Genomic DNA, 6,092 nt, shown 5'->3' on the forward strand with positions numbered 1-6,092 from the left:
GAAAAATGAAAATTACAATGACATTGGAGGGCTGCTTTAAAATAAATATTTTGCTTTCTATTTATTTGTGTCCTGGGGGGCTTCCAGAGCCATCACAAACTCTAGCTCATTGCAATAATTCTCTAAAACATATTTAACATTTAGATATTGATGAATCTCCCGTACTTTTCCCGTCATTTATCATTTTTGTATAATTTCCTGGAAAAATTGCTCTCAAGCTAGTAGCTCTGTCCTTAGCTGGCTCTCCTCTATAAGCTTCCTGGCACTACAGCTCCGCTGGGATACAGTAGCCTTCTCGCAAAGAGACCTTATGAAGCATTGCTTATACTCTCCTCGGATGCAGACTCCTGTTGCATTTCATTACTTTGACATGGGAGATAGATGACTATTTTGCCAATAAAATGAAAAGACACAGCGGGTGCTGGCAGAGGTAAATTGCAGAGCATTTCATCACTGCTGTACTCATTGCAGAGGATGTTTCCCAGCACAGCAGCATAGCAGACATCTGGCCCACACACCTGGCTGGATAGATAAACTCCATCATAATCTTTCTTAATTTCTCTCTCACCTTGCTCTGAATGCATTACACTCCTAATGAATTTTATAATGGTCTGTTGACATGTATAACAGCTCTGTACATTAACTACTGTGGCCGTTTCAAATTTTGAAATCTCTGCAAGCAATACAAATAAATGATAGTTACTGCAGATATTTACCTATTGCCTAATATCCATTTGCCTATTACTCACTGCCTTATTCCCTATTTCCCATTTAGATGTCAGGGCATTGCAATGTGGGTGAACTACTTGGCATTGACAGGTAACAGGTAAATAATACAAATAATTCATGCACATTTACCTATTATCCAATACCCTTTTCCAAATTACCCACTACCCCTTGCCTATTACTCAATATCTATTCCTGTTATTACCCACTGAAATGTCAGGGCTGTTTTATAGAAGGGTTTACAAAAGAGCATTTACTGAGTGCACAGTAGAATTGGGCTGCTAATGGAGATAGACAGTAGCTGTCTTTGTAAAAGAAGATCAAACCTGATTAATAATTAGTGGGGATAAACGTTCTATTTTTACTTTAGTTACGTTTTTCAGAATTCATTTCCATTCTCTGTAAATAGTAAAATGCTCAAGGCAGAATAATAACAATAAAAATAGTGGGGAACAACAAGGTAGTAAACTTTTGTCCCACAAAAAGAGAACATGTATTTTACTTTTTATATACAGTGCAATAAGGCCTCATACAAGGCCTAATACAAAGGATATGACCATACTGTCGTCACATGCAGCATTCACCCACATTTTAATCCTCTAGCTCAGGGGTGGGCAATTCATTATCTCAAGGGGCCACATGAGAAACTTCGACGGCTGTGGAGGGTAGAACTGATTAACGTGCGGTACCATGCTATGCATCAACCGTTTTGAATGGAACCCCAAATGCACTTTCTGACTGCAATGCTATCAACACTGCACTTGTCTGAGGCTTCTAATTTATATGAACTGCAAGTACATTCGTTCTCCTGTTTATCAATTAGTAAATTCACACGTGGAAGCTTATGTGTCCCACATTGTTTTTAACAACATGCTGCTTTCCGTAGATTGATAGGAAAAATATTTGTGTCATTATATTTCTATGCATGTTTTTCTGTGCTTTTAAATGAATGGACTATGAAAAACTTCCTGGTAGTGAACTTAGTGACCTCCTTGATCCTTTGTAGCAACAACAAGTATAACAGTCCAGTGAATCTAAAATGCATTAAAACACACATGTGCATTTTGAATGGGCTCTTAAATCTTTTAACAAAAAACATTTCCAGTGGTAAATGTCACAAAAAGGAAGGAAATAGAAAAGCACTTTGATATAGTGAAGAGTACACCCAAACCAATGTATAGGCTCTATTACAAAGAATCTTTGTGGGTGAAAAAATGTATACAAAAAATGTAAGCTACATTCTGCTTTTTGACTGCTTTTAAGTATTTTTAATATGACTAAATGACTCGACTAACATGGCTGCTTTTCAGTACTGTCCAATGATTTAAGAAATCAAATGGTCATCTTACACTTTCCTTCTGTGAACTATAAAATCATTATCCCTAAGATATCAAAGAGGGCTACTTTTTAAATTCCTCTTGCTTAAGGACGGGTTACAAGGTAGAACAGGAACAGGAGAGTAGTTTCTCAGTAAAATGCAAAGCCAATTCAAGAGTGTACATAACTCTTTCTCCACCAGGTTTTATAGGTATATGCTGGAGAAACGCTGGACACCAGAGTAGGCCAAGATACAGCAGTCAAGATCTTACTCTTCCAAGCAGCTCTTTATTAACCAGGGTATCCCATAGGGGCCCTGGAGTAGTTTGCAAAGCATTAATGGGATAGGAGTGCCACAAAGCTTGATTTAGTTAAGTAAAAATTGTATTTTTCACCAAACAGTAATCAATAAAGCCAACACTTTTGGGGGCTCAATATCCCCCTTTGATCGGGGCTAAGGAATAAAAATAAAATAATATAATATCTACAACTACAAATATATTAATAATATATTATTACTAATATTATTTATTACTTTTTCCTTTTAGCATATCTTTATCTATACATACATCCTGTTGGATATGTTTTATTTTCTATTATTTGTCAGTTTTTTTTATACCTTTTTACTGGATGTGATGATTGTTTTTTTTACCTATACAAAGTCAGAAATGTTTTAAACAATTTAAGCATATCTTTAGAACATACCTTGTATTATTGTGCTCATAGAAAAAATGTTATAGTTTTAGAAAGTCAGCTAATATTGTTTTACGTTATTTTCATTCCTGAGCCCTGATAATGGGAGAGTCTTGAGCCACTGAAACCCAATAGTTCCTCTTGCGTTTTCTAGGGCGGTGACTTGAGCAGTGGTAACTGATTCTCCACCTGCACTGACCACCAATAATAGAAGGACATTCTCCACTGACTTCCAAACTTAGGCTCTACTCACACATAGCGGTAGCGGTTATACTACTATAGCCGGAGCGCGCGGAATCCGCCCATAAAATAGTGATTTGACTATCTTGGGGGACAAGCGGAACAAAACCACTGCAATAGTCTGAACAGTGCTTATTGCAATGTATTGTTTTTTATGTTTACCGCATTTCTGCGCCTACTAATATGCACGACCATGCACGGAAAACCCACTTATGTGTGAATGGAGCCTAAGGGGTTTTTACACAGGCCACTAATGTTAGGGGGTTAGGGGACACCATACCTTTTACTGATTGCATTTCTTTTCATCATACTATTATTTGTTTAATTAAAAAAAAAATATTACTGCAAATAATTTTGTTGTATATAGCAGATGATATTAAACAATGATCTGCCCGAGGTACCATATAGTCTAGGTACACCAAATTCTTTATTCTCCCGATTTATAACTTTCCTTTTCCACTCCTGATCTTCAAGCTTGCCCCTGGCCAATTACTTCTAATGGATTTCAAAAAAAGGCAGCTTCTATATTTCTTATAGTACATATTTCATTAAATAATGTCAGTGGATCTGTTCACATACTTGTACTTATGTGAGCTGCATTACCCTGTATGAAAAAAACTTGCATTTTGATAAAATGTAGAATGTAAAAACTCTGAGAAGTTTCCCTTCTTGTGCTCTGATACCTGTGTCAATCTAACAAGTTAGACCTGTTTTCACATGCACGTCTCAGGTGCGTTGTAAGTGCAATGGGAAAAGTCTAGCTTGCTGCCTTTTTGAAGTTTTCAAATTCCGGCAAAATGCATGTTACAGTAAGTTCTATGGTAATGCAAGTAAAATTTACCTAAAAGACAAAACATGCATAAAATGCGCAGCACCTGCAATGTACCCAAAATTTGTAGATGTGAACAGGTTGGTACTAAATAAGTGATTTTAATGTCTTTTAACCACCTGTTGACAATCACCTCATTGGCAGATCATTTTTTCAGTGTTCCACAATTAATTGAATGAAAGTATTAATTAGCTTTGGCATAAAAATGTATTATTTACCTTTAACATAATTCAGCTAGTGGTATTTCTGGATCCTGCTACAACACGGCATATGCACAGTATAAACCTGTGTTTGGAAAAAAGGCTTCAAACTGTAGCATATTGTAGAATATTTTGTAGATTTAGGGCTGTACAACACCAATAGCAAAGCTCAGACCTGGATGAACGTGCCTGTTCTGCTGAAACTACTCTTTGTGGTGAAAGTCTGGGATTCAAGTCCCAACATTTCATACATATGGGTCATTTTTGTTCATTTTTTGGACCGTATCACATGTCCATGTGTAAACGAACAGTCACCTGTTTATGCTTATACCTGCAAAAATGGGTCACTGGCTTTATAAAATATATTGAAATTAATTCAGTATTCCTTTGTGCATCTTCACCCAGATACTGGTGTTCATTTGTTCTTTGCCATACAGCAAACACATACTGTATCTTATACTCCCAACACCAAACTAAAGTGAATAAAAAGTAAACCTAATATAAAAGCTTCCATGAGAGCCACAACATTACTATGTATCTACACTGGTTCTCTCTTAGCTGGCTGAGCACAGTACTGCACCTATACTAGTCAGCTACATAGACGTTTATAGGCTGCTCATGGGCAGAATATTAAACTATCAGACTTGGGTACAGGTAAATGAGCACTCCATTAAGAGCTATTCGTTTTTTGTTCTTTTTATTGGAAGATGATTAGAAAGTACCTGAGGCCCACTATGACGTTCCTGTTATTATTAGAATAAATGTGCATCTCGGAGCCTCAGAAAATACCCTGTTGAGGTTGGTGAAATAAAAAAGGAAAGATGGAAAGAATGGAAAGAGGTAACAAAACTTCACAAACCAGATTCCTTGATCAAACTTCAGCTAAAATGTGCTCTTTCTTTTGAAGCTACTAAAAAAAAAATTATCAGGGACTAGTGCAGTCTAAACATGTATGTACATAACAAAACTGGGCACTTATCCTACAAATGCAAGTTTGGGCAACCAACAGTGTCACGGGTTAATATTTATTATTATTATACTTATAATGATTGAATGGGAAACACACACTAGCTCCTTATATATCTCAAGGATTTTACAGTGGTATCTTTGCACCATCTAAACATAAGAAGTAGCATTCCATTGTGGGGAAGGATCAGATCCAGTAACTCCAGTGGGAACATCTTGACACTGAAGGAATTTAAACCCAAAGGGATATAATTTATCTGTAGTAATAAAAAATGAAGCCTGCCATTGCATAGCAGGGGGCATTCCCCTGACATTGAAATCTGCCGCTACAGCACCTATAATTATTCAACTGAGAAAATAGATACTTATACAGTGCTAAGCAAGCTGCCCATCTCCCCCACCTGACTTTGCTTGGGCATGGCAATTTGCCACTCAGGCACCAAGCGTTGGATTGTGGGAGGCAAGGAGACTATACATGTGAGCCCCATACTAGGAAGTACGAGGTTACGAGGTATAAGCAGGGGCCCTGAATGCAAAACCCAGCAACGGTGGAAAAGGCAGACATCAGAACTGGCACTTTATGGTTCCTGTTTTTTAGTGGAAGGTTTATGCCTTTAAGAAGCCAGTGGTTGTTTCAACACAAAATAAAAGCCTAATGTGAACTGACCTCTTCATTCAGAGCTGTCAAGATATGTATATCATTCAGAAAATTAAACTATAGCCTCTATTTTCCATTCATGTCTTTCACAGTATTCATTTACAGTGGAATGACATTTTAAATGTACATTTCAAATTTGATTTTAAACATGAAACTGCTTTGTATTCTTGTGATTATATTGTGAGAAAAACTATGGCTTAGCAGCAGTGTAGTCCTAAGCATGTGAAATAACAAATGGTTGGATAAACCTTATCTTATCTTAAAAGAGAACAGCTTATCAGCATCCTAAAATGTACATTATATTTTAAGTAAATATGTGTGTATATATATATATATATATAATATATTTTTTTTTATCAAAACAATATAATGCAGTTTTCAGAACATTTACCATTTGGTTCCAAAATGTATTTCACTAGAACAGAGGGTTGGACTCCTGACACCTCTGTACAGAAATTGGCAG

The sequence above is a fragment of the Nanorana parkeri genome, unplaced genomic scaffold, assembly GCF_000935625.1.
Source record: "Nanorana parkeri isolate BGI_ZX_2015 unplaced genomic scaffold, ASM93562v1 scaffold734, whole genome shotgun sequence".
Taxonomy (NCBI): Eukaryota; Metazoa; Chordata; class Amphibia; order Anura; family Dicroglossidae; genus Nanorana; species Nanorana parkeri.